This window comes from Sycon ciliatum, chromosome 3, assembly GCF_964019385.1.
Source record: "Sycon ciliatum chromosome 3, ocSycCili1.1, whole genome shotgun sequence".
NCBI lineage: Eukaryota > Metazoa > Porifera > Calcarea > Leucosolenida > Sycettidae > Sycon > Sycon ciliatum.
In genome coordinates, this window is record NC_088645.1 from 42,502,002 (window position 1) to 42,518,330 (window position 16,329).

The window sequence follows — 16,329 nt, forward strand, 5'->3', positions numbered from 1 at the left end:
CCCCCAAATCAAGACGAAGTGAATACTGCAGAGCGCATGTAGTAGTCATATTACACCGGCTGAAGTAAAAAAACAAACAAATGCGGAGTGTGTTGGATGGGCTGCGAGATTTCTTCAGTATACTGGTTTGTATAGGAATGGGTTTTCTCCCACACTGGAGCTCGCGTTATTCCGCCGACTTGACTTCACACTTGACTGACTCACGACTGCCATCCAGAGAACACGAGAAGTCCATCGAACCTTCGACTCGGCAAACCTGCAAGAAAGCACCACTCCCTGCTCGATACACAGTGTTTCGGGGAATTCACCCCTCAATGGGCCTCATCAGTTGAGCTTCGTGTTCTCTGGATGGCAGTCGTGAGTCAGTCAAGTGTCAAGTCAAGTCGGCGGAATAGCGCGAGCGCCAGTGTGGGAGCAAACCCATTCCTAAACAAAATCATCGCTGAAGTCGCAACCTCTGTTTCGTACTGTATTGTAGCAGGAAAATTGCAACCTTCACGCCAGACTGCATTACACAAGTCATGGTAGAAGTACAAAAATACTAGTATGCTGACTGAACAGTCATGATTGTGTTGTACAGGGGAATGCACGGTGCGAACGTGATCACCTGACTCCAGATCGCGTGATTTTCCTTTGGCAAGCCGGTTTCCCCTGGCCCGCAGCTGTTTGACTGATTCCTATCACTCCTATGCTATGATTATGTCGATGGTGCTTTTCACAGGTATGGCATTGTCAAGGACAACGCTGACAGTTCCTAAGAAACTACTTGACAGTTGCCTTGGAAAGAAAATTATTCAAAGCCAGGTACAAGAAGCAAAATTTCGCTGTTGAAAAGTCTCTGTAAATTGACTGACCACTTTTACGTCCTTTGGCCGACCACACAAACTTCTCTCAGCAGATACAGGTTACTTCTGAGTCCTCAAAATACTATGAAATACAAGTAAGACTTTCCGAAAGTTGTTTCGGTCATTCACACCTCATCAGAGACTCCCGAATGAGTGAAAAGGAAGTAAGTACCAACACGTGCACTCTACGTTTTAGACATTGCTGTTGTATTGGTCACATGACCAGCTACTTGTACACATTGACGGTCTGGGACTAGTTTCCATCACAGACCACTTTTGCTCGTGCGTTTGAATATCCTTTGTTTTACTGGGTTTGCACTGTTCATTCTTTATTTTTGATAATGTTTGTGCTTAATTAACTAACTCGGATACTCATTGCATTCCCAACTCATCACAACCACACCCTCTTCCGCTTTAGCAGCTTGCATATGCCATTGATATAATCGCGCACTTGCGCCATTTCTGGTGTATAAGAATGATCATTCCTCCATTATCATCATTATCATCCTCTACTGATGAGCTCCGACAGGGAGCGAAACAGCTGTCTAGTAAAGGCGTGGAGCAATATTACGGAGGATTAGCAAGACGAAATTCGCGTTCGCGTTCGCAAACATTTTTCAGTTCACGAACTGGATTGCGAACTTTCGCATTTTTCGTTCGGAAAAGTAGTCGGAACACGTATCGCGGATTCGTGTCAGGGCAGTCATAAATTTACCACGCTGTACTGTCTGTACGCAATGTACGTCGTGTCAACGTCATGCATGTGCGAATTCTGTTTGCTAATCCTTCTCATAACGCGAATTCCGTCACTGAGTTTGACTTTCCTTGGAGTGCGAACGCGAACGCGAATTTCGTCTTGCTAATCCTCCGTATTATCTCTCAACCGGAGTGTCCTGGCTGGTGTCTGTATGGTTCGGCTGAAGAGCGCGTGGTTGTGATGAGTTGGGAATGCAATGAATTGAAAATATGGCCGAAAGCTCTGTCGCAATATTTAGTTCTGAAGTTTTAATGCGCCGTTAGTGGCAGAGCAGAGTGGACACGAAGAGTCGGTGAAGAAAGAAGGAGAGATGACAAGACGAGTCGGTGAAGAAGGAAGGAGGAAAGCAAGACACATCTGCAACATCTTTGATCAAACTGAGCTGAGCTGCTGATACGAAGCGTCGACCAAGCATCCCTGACTGGAGTGAAGGCCCCAGCTGGCCTCTCGTTTGTCAGTGGTTGCTACTAGACCTGTTAGTATCACACTCACGACTACAAGTTTCCTGGTGTGCATCGACATCGGCATCAGTGGGGCCTCCCGCTGTTGATCCTGTTGACGGGCGGACAGGTCGGTGTGAATCCTGAACGGCAACCGAGCCTGCCACGTTGGGGGATCTCGGCTGTGAGTCTCGCCTCGCCTGCATACATGGACATTGCAACATCGTAATAATAGACCACAAACATGTACTTTCCATTGGCATCAGTATTCCGCGTAAGATTTTCGTCGCTTGTGTGGTGTGTTTCTCCACCAATGAGCGCGTACTATGATTATTAATTTTATCGCTGTTCTCACACTTTACCATTTTAGCAGCTTGCATATGCCATTAATATTATCGCGCACTTGCGCCATTTCTGGTGTATAAGAATGATCATTCCTCCATTATCATCATTATCATCCTCTACTGATGAGCTCCGACAGGGAGCGAAACAGCTGTCTAGTAAATGCGTGGAGCAATATTATCTCTCAACCGAAGTGTCCTTGCTGGGTGTCTGTATGGTTCGGCTGAAGAGCGCGTGGTTGTGATGAGTTGGGAATGCAATGAATTGAAAATATGACCGAAAGCATCCTTCGCAATATTTAGTACTGAACTCGGATACTGAGCCAGAAATAAATGCAAAGTAGAAGAAAACACAAGAGAACGAGTTTTAAAGAAACTTATGAAGTACAATCATGTACTTGTTATCGTAATCTACTCGTACACAATAGTGTCATGCGTGAGGAATTCCGTTAGATATTGTCGGCTAGTTTTGTACAATTCGTTTTCGCAAAGCTTTCACTTCCAATACATGTATCTTTGATATTCCTGGCCCGCCCAAGTTGGGTGGTGTGACTGCAAATCCGCGTGACGCAGCTCACCAGATCGGGTATTTGGGGATCCTCTTCACTCTCAGTAGAGACAGAGTCGAGCGAGCTGTATTCCCGGTGCCGACAGGCGGGCTCACCAGTCCACCCCTGTTAGTGTATGGGAACTTCCCCATGTCTAACCCCCCAAATCAAGACGAAGTGAATACTGCAGAGCGCATGTCGTGGTCATATTATACTGACTGAAGTAAAAAACAAACAAATGCGGAGTGTGTTGGATGGGCTGCGAGATTTCTTCAGTATACTGGTTTGTATAGGAATGGGTTTTCTCCCACACTGGAGCTCGCGTTATTCCGCCGACTTGACTTCACACTTAACTGACTCACGACTGCCATCCAGAGAACACGAGAAGTCCATCGAACCTTCGACTCGGCAAACTGCAAGAAAGCACCACTCCCTGCTCAATACACAGTGTGTCGGGGAATTCACCCCTCATCAGTTGAGCTTCTTGTTCTCTGGATGGCAGTCGTTAGTTAGTCAAGTGTCAAGTCAAGTCGGCGGAATAGCGCGAGCGCCAGTGTGGGAGCAAACCTATTCCTAAACAAAATCATCGCCGAAGTCGCAACCTCTATTTCGTACTGTATTGTAGCAGGAAAACTGCAACCTGCACGCCAGCATGCATTACACAAGTCATGGTAGAAGTACAAAAATACTAGTATGCTGACTAAACAGTCATGATTGTGTTGTACAGAGGAGTGCACGCTGCGAACGTGATCACCTGACTCCAGATCTCGTGATTTTCCTTTGGCAAGCCGGTTTCCCCTGGCCCGCAGCTGTTTGACTGAGTCCTATCACTCCTATGCAATGTCGATGGTGCTTTTCGCAGGTATGGCGTTGTCAAGGAGAACGCTGACTGTTCCTAAGAAACTACTTGACAGTTCCCTTGGAAAGAAAACAATTCAAAGCCAGGTACAAGAAGCAAAATTTCGCTGTTGAAAAGTCTCTGTAAATTGACTGATCACTGTTACGTCCTTTGGCCGACCACACAACCTTCTCTCAGCAGAAACAGGTTACTTCTGAGCAGGGTCGAGCGGATTCTGCCGGCAGAGAAATTGGCAGAATTCGGTACTTTTTCTGGTAAGTTTCATGCATGTTTGGTAAGTGGATAAAGAAATGGAGCAGAATTCGAGGAATTGCCCGCCATAAGGTTTGTATCGTTCTGCCAATTTCACTGGTTTTCGAGCAGAATCCGCCGGTCCCTACTTCAGAGTCCCGAAAGTACTACGAAATACAAGTAAGACTTTCCGAAAGTTGTTTCGGGCATTCAGACCTCATCAGAGACTCCTGAATGACTGAAATTAGTGAAAAGGAAGTAAGTACCAACACGTACGTGCACTGTACGTGTTAGACATTGCTGTTGTACTGGTCACGTGACCAGCTACTTGTGCACATTGACGGTCTGGGTCTAGTTTCCATCACAGACCACTTTTGCTCCTGGGTTTGAATATCCTTTGTTTTACTGTGTTTACACTGTTCGGGAGAATGAAGTCGAAGACACCACTGCAGCTGTACTTATGGTTGATAATTATGGTGGTAAAGACACACCTGGCAATATGGCGGTAAACACACGCCTGCATGATGATAGACATTGCCGATGTACATTCACATTTACATCTTAATAATATATTTACAAAAAAAGCAGAAGAGAACAGAGACAGCCAGCTAGGTCATTGTTGTAGGGCTGCGTTTCATGCACATAGCAAAGCTAAGGCAATCCTCAGACAACTGATAACCTGTACGTCATCTGGGTCCAAATTTATACCCATGCAGGTAGCTAAAACAGAGCACGCAAAGTGAGTAAAGCGCCAAAACGCAGGTGGCATAGCGCAGTATCGGCTCAAAATTACGTCTACTCAATGCTATTGTTTTATCCATATTCCTTTATGCTTGCCGGTCTTGGACCTTCTGCTGAAATTGTGAAAAAGATCGAGGCTTTCGAAATGAGAAGCTATCGACGCCTTCTCAGGATTCCGTTCACTGATCACCGGACGAATGTGTCTATTAGAGAGGAAATATATAGTATTCACAAACAAGTCCAACTTATTGTTTCTGTTCGTAAAAGGAAATTGCAATTTATTGGTCATATTGTTCGTTCCGGCTGTTTGTCATTGACTGTTCTTCAGGGTTGTGTTGCTGGAGGTCGTGGCCGAGGCAGGCCCAGGATGTCATGGCTTGATAATATTATTTCATGGACTGCACCTGCTCGCTGCTGCACGCGATCGATTTTTATGGCGCTCGCTTGTTCATACTTGCTCTGTGACGCCCCGACGGCCTTAGGGCTATAGGTTTGTGATGCTGATGATGATAACGCGCAAAGGTGGCAAAAGCGCGACATTAGTGTGACATTTCAAGTGATACGTTAGTTAGGGATACATGGTGCGGATGGTGTCGGTTATTGCATGGGAGGTGAAAAAAGGAGGGAGAGAAGGAGGGGTGAGAGTCAAGTTACAGTGACGGCGGGCAGGCAGGCAGGCCCTGGCCTGGGCCTGGTGGCGGCAGGCAGGTGCTGGCGGCGGTATGCAGGTGACTAAGTGACGCCAGTGCCGAAGCGCGAGAGGTGCACCAGCCTACAGGGAAGCACTATCAGCCAGCGGATTCCCGGCCGCACCAACATTCAACAACTGGGGCCAGGCAAAGAAGAGCCGAGAAAGAAAGGGAAACACAATCTGGTACAACCCGCCATTCAGCATATCCGTGTCTATCAGTAACGGCCAGAGGGTTCTGACGCTAGTCCGAAAGCACTACCCGGCATCGTCACCTCTTAGTAAAATTTTCAACAAAAATAAGGTCAAGGCCAGCTACTCGTGTATGCCCACCCACTATGGCCTGCCTAATCAAGGGGCACAAACAGAAAGTGCTGGCCCAGTCCTACTTGCGAAAACCAGTAGAGGAATGCAAGTGCCGAGCTAAACCCTCATGCCCTCTTGACAACCGGTGTTTGCAGGAAAGGTTGGTCTACTAAGCGAACGTCACGGCTCGGAGCTCAGGTGACGAGAAACAGTACAGTGAAACCTGGTTAGGAAGAACACTGATAAGACAAATGTTTGCTTTAGAAGAACTAGTATTCGTAACTCCATTGGATAGATCACTGTGTATTCACTGGGTATAACATACAGATAAGAAGAACTCCCGTTATTGCGAACAAATGTCATCGGTCCCTTGGTGTTCGTCCTAAAGAGGTTTGACTGTACTTCGGGCTTTGCGAGATACCATTCAAGACGCGCTATGGCAGCCACCTCACGACTATGAGATACGAAAAGTGAGCCAAAAGCACGCAGCGCCTGTGGCCACTGCAGGACCAGGGTGAAGAGTACGATATCAGGTGGTCCATCGTCGACAGAGCAAAGACCTACAGCAACATCACAAAAAGATGCAGCCTGTGCTCAGCGGAAAAGGTCAAAATATTCCGCGCTGACGCAGCCACGCTCCTCAACAAAAAATCAGAATTAGCATCAAAATGTCGACACCAGAATAAGTTCTACCTCTCGCGCTACGGCACAGTACTGGCGTCACTTAGTCACCTGCATGCCGCCGCCAGCACCTGCATGACGCCGCCAGGCCCAGGCCAGGGCCTGCCTGCCTGACACTAGTGACAGATCTCTGATATTCATTGTTATCACTCCCTTAGTATTGACTCACATAGATTTTTGCCATACCTAAGCAGTCAAATATTCCTGAATATTTCACTCCTTAGGGCTATTATTGACTGCTTATATTTGACTGCTTAGGGGTTGCGCAGTTGAACGGTGCCTAGTGCAGTATTGTCACTGCATGAGTAGGTGGTGCAACGGTTGTGATCGGGTAGCGGAGTTCCATCACTGACGCAGTGTGCGGGTATTGCATTATGAATTGGTTGAGTAGATAGTTCCGGAATTAATTCCGTGTTCGATATTGTTTATTTTTTACATATTTTTATTTTATTTTATTCGTGTTCGATATTGAATTTTAATTTTAATTTTAATTTATTTATTTTTTACAAATATTGTTTTTATTCCATTTCACATTTTTCATTCGTGTTGGGTTTAACTACTCACTGTACTGATACATGGTGATGATTGTGCTTTGCTTTGCCCGTAAAAGAGGCCTTCCCTATCATGGTGCAACGGTTGTGCAATTATTTAACCAGGATTCATGAGGTTATCGTTTTGGAATTTGAAATACGGACTGTTTGTCGTGATAAATCTAATATTGACTTCGTACGTGGTCAGTATAGGAAATAAAAACCTCGTAAAAGACCTCGGCTTTTATTTCCTATATTGACCTCGTACTCAGTAAATATTAGATACGTAAAAATGAGGGATCTGGTGAAGCCCACCAAGTATGGCCAGTTACTGCTACTCAACAAGTTGGATAGGTTATTTTTAGATTCGGACCCTATCATGCAAGTTCCTGTGGCGTGTTGTGAGCTTCTTTCTGGCCCCAATAGGTATTGTCTGGCAGACAACGTTCCTATAGAGCACAGGCAGCATCATTTTGTCAAGTGAATTATCAATTCATTGCATTCCCAACTCATCACAACCACGCGCTCTTCAGCCGAACCATACAGACACCAGCAAGGACACTTCCGTTGAGAGATGATGTTGCTCCACGCCTCTAGACAGCTGTTTCGCTCCCTGTCGGAGCTCATCAGTAGAGGATGATAATGATGATAATGGAGGAATGATCATTCTTATACTGTAAATATACAAACCCTCGGCAGCTATTTAATTTGCCGTTAGTGGCAGAGTAGAGTGGACACGAAGAGTCGGTGAAGAAAGAAGGAGAGATGACAAGACGAGTCGGTGAAGAAGGAAGGAGGAAAGCAAGACACATCTGCAACATCTTTGATCAAACTGAGCTGAGCTGCTGATACGAAGCGTCGACCAAGCATCCCTGACTGGAGTGAATGCCCCAGCTGGCCTCTCGTTTGTCAGTGGTTGCTACTAGACCTGTTAGTATCACACTCGCGACTACAAGTTTCCTGGTGTGCATCGACATCGGCATCAGTGGGGCCTCCCGCTGTCGATCCTGTTGACGGGCGGACAGGTCGGTGTGAATCCTGAACGGCAACCGAGCCTGTCGCGTTGGGGGATCTCGGCGGTGAGTCTCGCCTAGCCTGCATACATGGACATTGCAACATCATAATAATAAACAACATACATGTACTTTCCATTGGCATCAGTATTCCGAGTAAGATTTTCGTCGCTTGTGTGCATGGTGTGTTTCTCCACCAATGAGCGCGTACTATGATTATTTATCGCTGTTCTCACACTTTACCATTTTAGCAGCTTGCATATGCCATTATTATGTGGAAAGCGCGCACTTGCGCCATTTCTGGTGTACTGTAAATATACAAAATTTCGGCGCTGCAAAATTTCGGCACTTCACGATTTTTGACATTTCGACGGCGATTTATTTTCGGCGTGGGGTAGAGGGCATAGTATAGTGCGACAGATGCTGTGAAAAATTTTTTTCGGCGTTTTAATTTAGGCATTTTGGGTCGGTGCCGAATATAGCCGAAATTAAATAGCTGCCGAGGGTTTGTATATTTACAGTATAAGAATGATCATTCCTCCATTATCATCATTATCATCCTCTACTGATGAGCTCCGACAGGGAGCGAAACAGCTGTCTAGAGGCGTGGAGCAACATCATCTCTCAACGGAAGTGTCCTTGCTGGTGTCTGTATGGTTCAGCTGAAGAGCGCGTGGTTGTGATGAGTTGGGAATGCAATGAATTGAAAATATGGCCGAAAGCTCTGTCGCAATATTTAGTTCTGAAGTGAATTATCGTGTCAATAAAGCGGGCATGGAAGGAATACGGTCGCCCAATGCATGGTATTGCACGTCCTGCGATGCCGATTATTGTTGTCGCTAATCCGCGTGGTTGTGCTGGACATGAGCACACCTGCCATCCTGTACAAACCTGAGACAGGGACAATGACATACATTCTACCTACATGTATGTATGAACATGTATCAAAATGTATCCAATGTAGCCGTAAGGCATGCGACAAATGCACTTTTGGGTGCACATCACCACCCTTCGAAACGCAGCTTCGGCAGCAGATCGAGCAATGCAAGTTTTTGGTCTTTGGGAGAGATGTCGAACTCCCACAACGATATTGGGACTGTCCCGGCCAAATCAAGATGGTTGGCATGCATCAGCGATTCCCAATCCTTCAATTACTCAACAAGGCACTGATTCCTCGGACAACGTTTGTGCTCGTGCTCCCCAGCCGTCATCTGCACCATTGGCAGATGTCACCTCCGTAAAGCATTGGTAGAAATTGGTGATCCCGTGATCTCGTGATGGCTCAGCAACCACACGCAGAGTCGACAGTCACTTCTACTGCAAAAGGTCGTGTCCTCTCTATCTGCGAGCTTTTTCCTCGCTCGATCTCGCGCCGATAGCTTCGGCCCAAGAGTCAACGCTCATACACCTACACATCAACATGCACATAATACAAGTAATACAAGTAATACATGTACACAACGCTCGTGCAGCAATGACACCACTAAGTCATTTCCTGACGTCACTCAGAGTCTCATCAGACACAGCATGACATGACCTTGACTGGTATTCACGGAGGGTCTTGTGAAAAGAGGGCAGAGCTAGAGGTGACTGAGGTACTTATTTCAGTAGCGCGTCATAATAACTTGAGTATTATTATGCTGCCTGATGAATAAATGTGAGAACTGGCAGAAAATGACTTGGTTGTGTCATTGCTGTCTGAGTATTGCATTACCGGCTCTGTTCATTGGACACAGCGCACTGTACGCAGCTTGAGAATCTCAGGCAACTGTCTCTCACAGCCCCTTTTTCGGGCAAAATAAACACAAGAAGCCGCCTGTGTGGATTCACGGGAAGTGTGAGTTACGAAGTCTGAAGAAAATATTGAACAGTCTCTGCAGGGATGACGACTACACCATAGCTCAGTGGTTAGAGCATCGCTAGCTACAAGCGAGGGTCCCTGGTTCGAGTCCTGGTGGTGACAGTCAATTTTTTCTTCAGACTTTTCCCGTTTGTCTCTTTCCCTCAAACTAGTGAAGAAATATATTCCCCAAGTGTTCCAATAAACTTCAACTTCAACTCAAAGTACTAGAAGGAAAAAAGTACAAAAACACAAAAAATCAAAATCAAAACCACAACAGCATAATAATGTGTATACCAACTTAGGTAAACAACTGTCTAAAATCCGCAGGCTCCGTATAGTGCTCTATGACCAGTGGACAGAGCCAGTAAGACAAACAGTAATAGCGCAACCAGGTCCTTCTTGCCATTACTCGGAGTTCTGTGTATGAAAATGCTCATCAGATGGGGGAGATGCCCAATCATGTAATCAGACACACACCTCCCTCCCCCCCCCCCCCCACACACACACCATTTGACGCCCATCGCGGAAGGTGGTGATAGCGATGCTACAGCAGAAGCCATAGCAACTTGAGCGGGGATTGCACCCGGTTCCATAACTTGCAAAGCTGGACAATTGACCGCCACTATTCAGCCTGGTCTACACTACACAGCTATGAAGTGGCTTTTCCTGGCCAGGTAATCTCTACTTGTTTGGTCTTTTTTCATTTTTCCCCGCACACGCATCACACCACATACTCCGGCATGCACTGGCTGTTGGTAACCACCCAGGAGAATGAATGAAAAGTCAGGAGGAGTCTGAGAAAGAGAAGAAAGACGTGTTGGATCATAATCGTCGAGGATCGAACCCGCAGCCGCTCGATTGAAAATCACTGCACATACACACATACAAACACACACACACACACACACACTTCTTTTTTGGGGCACTGAAGTGTCGCTGAAGCCGAGATCTCAGGTCGGCCGAGATGCTCCAGTTTCACCACCATAGTTGCGTGTGCAACCACCTCTATCATGCAGTATTCTGTTCTCGAGGTTCGTGGTTGCTCGTAAAACACACACACGCACACACACGCGCGCACACACAAAACAATACAATACAATATGCCCATCCGGAGATGATAGCAGGTCCCGAAGTCACGTAAAGTCACGATCAGAACGGGCGTGGCGAGTCAAGTCCTGGCGACTGCGATAGCGCTTTCCACAAGTGCAAAAGAAGTCTAAGGTGACGCGCTCGGTCGGAGGAATGGTGCTACATGCTGATCTCCACTCTCTGCAATCCTGGGCGAGGTCGCACCAGTCCACTATCTGGCGGTCCTTCGTGTCGGACACAACATTGTCTCGCCACCGCTTCTGGGGCCCATGACGTGACCGGGTCTTGTCCAGTTCGCCGAAGAGGATACACTTTGGCATACGGGAGTTATCCATTCGAGCAACATGGCCTAACCAGCGGAGTCGAGGCGTTTTCAGTGTTTCCTCAATCGGCTGTACCTTGGCTTGTTCAAGGAGAGTGGTGTTGGATATGTGCTCCTGCTATTCTGTTGCTCTGGGAATATTCAGCAGGAAGCCTACGCAGCGGTGATGAAAGGCTGCAAGCCGACGAAAATCTACGGCCTTAATTAAAGGGGAAGTTAAGGCAAAAATTAAAATTTCACCAGTTGTAGTCTTCGGGGTGCTGAGTGGAATGGTCTTGGTCCGAGAAAGCTGAGACGCTCCCTTCCTACTAGAATCCCAATCGAACTCGCGCACTTCCACCGAAACTGGGTGACTGCGCCCTACTAGATGGGGATTTGTATGCAAAATGTCACTAAAAGCGCCGTTTCGTTCTTATAAAAGCACGTATGACCGCGATTGGCCCATATGTTGTAGTCTTTTGGACGCTGAGTCGACTGTTTTTGGTCCGAAAAGGCTGCGATGCAGCGTTCCTCCTTTATTCCCAATCGAACATGGTTGAACAAGTGGTCACGTGCTCCTGGGTGCCCAAATCACCTGGTCACCAGACTCACCACGCCAGCATGCGACAACTTTCACACCAAGGTTCAACTCGAGTTCAACTCGAGTGACAGGACTGCACCCAAAAAAGGTCAAACAGGCTAGTAAGTTGTACCCTGCAGGCACGGTGACCAGCTGACTGGTGTACGCAGGAGCACGTGACCGCTTGTTCAACCATGTTCGATTGGGAATAAAGGAGGAACGCTGCATCGCAGCCTTTTCGGACCAAAACCAGTCGACTCAGCGTCCAAAAGACTACATCTAGTACAGCTGCCAAATGGGAAAATCAACTTTTTCAGGGGCGTCGTTGCAGTTTAGGACCGAGCACTATATTTTAGGCTAGGATGGTAGACAAGGGTATATAAAGCACGATCGTCCTTGTTGGACATCCTGCAGACGTGCGGGAAGGTAGAAATTCCATTCCTTTTCTTCGTCGTCGGGAGTGGTAATTATTCAACGGTCGGTTGTATATTTACAATTCGTTTTGTTATTTTAAGACTCGATGTGCTAATTTTACAACACGACGTGTACATATACGTGTTATATTTGTACCGCAACTATCTCGACCACACGTTTTTCATTTGAAAATTGAAAAGCAATTATTAGTTACAATTGTAGTTGACTTCTGTACCACTCGTTTCTCAAATGGATTGGAGACTGAAATGTTCACTTGAACGTATAGTGGCTGACGAAATGAAGCCCTAGTACCAGTACGAATCGATAGGGAACGAATTTAGTAGTAGCTACTTCGAGGTTGTTTTGAGAACTCAGGAAGTAGCGTTTACTAGCAGTAGTTTTCTACTACACTACTTTCAATGTTACTGGACAGCCCGAGGCAATCTGGATCACACTTCAGAAGCAAGTAAGCTGTTCATCGTTGCTGAACATAGGTACTCCGTATTGCACAGTATGAAGTAGTTTGAACATTGTATGAATGTTCTCATATCACAGCTCTAATTGCATTCACAATTAATTATGAATCATGGTAAATTTGTAACGAATCAGGTAGATGCTATACTGAATTCGAGGGAAATAAGACTAAAAAAGAGTGGCTGGTAATGAGACTGAAAGAGCTCATCACGAACTGTAACTGGTTATGGAATCTTGATCATCTAGATAACAATATTGTGATGAGTGCACGATCATAAAGGCTAGAACTTAGAAATAAATAAATAATTTTGGAGTATGTGTGCTCACTACACTCTCCTTTTTATAGTAGTCTACAGTACAAAACAGAGCAAGATGCATAATATATATCAGCTGTATGTGATATCATGTATCGCTGCTCATTTCCGTGGTAAATAGCATGCATACAACTTCATGTTGGCATGCCCCTGCATTTGCATACACGATGCCCACGCGGAAAAGCCTATAATAATAAAAAATAATAATAATCTATCTAAAGAAAGAAATGCTTTGTAAGCCAATATGGTTACTGTCGGGTAAGGTATACAAGTAGGGTAAAAAAACTGTGGTGTACTGGAGTTGTTGCGCAGCAGCTCGAAACGTACGTCATTGATATTTGACAAGCTTGCACATCCATACAATCTGGCCAAGAACACCTCACACAGCCCTTGCAGTCGTTTGTCCACATTGAAACTCTTGCCCAACTCAGCCATCGCCTCTGCCTGCGCACAGTCTTTCTTGATCAATTCCAGAGCGGCCTTCTTCCCTTTCCCTGAGAAAGCGCTAACGCTATCGCATCCGATGAAAGCATGCAGGCCTATAAGTGCTTCAGAAGCAGCTGGACCAAGCTTTGCAGAGAGGGCACTGATGTCAACTAGCTCAGGCTTCTTCGCGGAACCAGTCTTGAAGACGAGCTGGCCATTGATAGACGTGCACAAACCAATGGGTATGACTCCAACGTCTGTGTCGGGTGAACATATGAGTGCTGACTGGAAACCATGAGATGTTGCATGGGCTGAGTGAAGCAGTAGCCTTGTGTCTGCTTCCTCATGAGTGCAGAATAGCTCTGGTATCTCGGTTGCACGAAGACATGTTGCTGTTAACGATGGTGCAGCAAGCTGAATGCAAGTGGTGCCAACTGTAATGATGACTTGCTTCTCGGTTCCCAACAAGGACACAAAGTGCTCTGATGTTTTCCAATCTTTGGCAAGGAACTGAACCAAATTCGTCTTGTTTGTACCGTTGGACAAGTACCGCTTCCATTCCTTTGGTGTGGCCTGGTCACGACGCTCTGCTCGAATCACTAGTGGATCTTGTTACCCAGTTCTCTTCTGGCGTTCGAGCTGTTTGATAGAGATGTCCCAGTACTGGTCAGTTACAAAGTCTACACGTGACGCATTGCTTCTGACCATGTTTGCCAACAGCTGCCGGAAGATCTGGTCACTGAGTGCACCGAATGTCGGAGGTGGGGAAGGCATAGCTTGAAGAAGTGCCATTGCGTCAATCACAACACAGCAGCCAGCTGGCGGGTGATCTCGTAGTGCACTGTCTTTCCCCAGTGCATGTAGCAACTTGGACTTCTGCGTTGAAACCATCCCGCCATCAACAGTGGCTATTGCCCACGGAACAGGCCCGAGCTCATATTGCACTAACGTTAGCACGTCGAATGTGCGATTCTTTGCCATTATTATTATTATTATTATTATTATTATTATGAAATGACCCAAAGGCAATGTGCCTATCGAGGGGTTCATTTGATTGAAAGAACAGTAGATGTAGATGTATGTACAAAGAGAAGTAGGGATTATGAGGAGCTGTGTGAACAGCTGGCGGTCAGCTTTCACGGCTTCGAACTTGGAAGTGGACTTTGCCTTCTTCTTGCTGTCTGTGAATAAAGGCAGCTTCCTCGCTGGAATCCGGTCAAAGAAACTGGCTTTGGTAGACTGTAGGCGCTCTTTGAGAAACAGCTGGAAGGCTACTTCTCCTTCTGCCTGGGCCTGCAACAACTCTGTTTGAGCAGCTGGCGTGCACACCGTTCTTGTTGAGAGGCTCACCAGCTCCTTGCCATCGAATGGACTGCCCCAATCCAGTAGCTGGTTGACGATCTTTACCACAGCTTTCTCGTCTCGGGAGATGCTGGCCACTGCTTCGTCTGGGTGGCGCGACACATCTCCAAACGCACCACCCTCGTCCATTCTGGCCAAGTCATGGCACGCTCTTACAGTTGCCGAACGCTCATGGATGGTTAATATTCAGCGATGGACAGCACCAGGATTCCGGCTGAACCCGACAATACCACCCATAGTCTTACTATCACGGTTCAGAGTCTGCTCAATAGCTTGATCCACTGGGACTTGTGCAAAGTGCCGTTCCGACCTTGCGACACAGAAGTCTCCGGACTGAAGTGCTTCATGGGCAGAAGGATTCCTTGTAGAGAGTGTGGACATGTCGGCCCAGTAATAGGTGCCATAGCGCGCATAATTTGTGTGGTTGTAAGCATAGAACCATGGCAGCATGCGGCGAATGCAGGCCAGGTGAAGGCTCCAGTCTTGTGTCCTCGTCGCACGGAGGAACAGGAGAAGAAGCTGGACCATATCCAAGTATGAGAGCCAAAGGGCCGCCATGGGCGAGGCTTTGCGCAAATCAGTAGAGTGCTTCTCAAGACGACTGGACAAGCGGCTAAAGTCGTTGCTGTTCACTATGCTGGAAACTGTTGCAGTCGCCTTCGTCTCTTGCACTTTCCGGAGCACAGCTGAAAGTCTGTCCCATTCGACAGCATCATCACTGGAGAGCGACTTATTCAGGTGCTGTAAATTCAGCCGTGTCAATGCTTCATACAGCAACTTGTGCACACGTATGGCACGATTGTAGTGCTTTCCACTGACTACACCCTTGACAGACTGTAGACCAACGATGCCTGTCATAGTTAGCAGATCAGTGAGGCCAGCTTCTGCAAAGCGCTTGCCAATGACAGACAGAAAAGAGCAGGTGGTGTGGAATGCACCTAGTCGAAGCACCACATCTGGAAAAGCATCTTTCTGCTTCCACAGCACTTCCAAGCCCTTGGCATATTATACAGCTTGATCAGCAGTGATTATGCAGTGCTTCTGGTTAAGCTGGCGCGATATTGCTGAAGACCGCTTCAACACCTCCAGCACTACGCCAATATCTGTTGGAGGTGCTGGAATGACGGGCAAGTAGCCAACAGCTGTGGACTTTGGTGACGTACTAATCATAGAGTTGAATCCTGACCAGCTGGGCACTGTTTGTTGAGCCTCGTCTGATTGCTCTGATGATGCATCTGGCACTGCAGGACAATTGCGCAGCAATACCCATAACATGTCAGTTTGTGCACCTATGTGGCTCGATGAGGATGGTGCTGGGTCCAGTGCTGGAAGCTGGGGTGGCTCTCTTCTCGGTCCAGACACATACTCATACTCTGCTGGTGGTGGTGCAGGTAGTGACCTTGCTGCCCTCTTGCTGCGTGTAGTAGGGGCTGTAGATGCAGATGTTGCCGGCGGATTGGTGGATGCTGGTGTAGAAGATTCGTGCTGCCTTTGAAGGACAATGCCGTGGGTGCAGTGTGTTGTGCCTTCTCCGGTAACCGTTTCC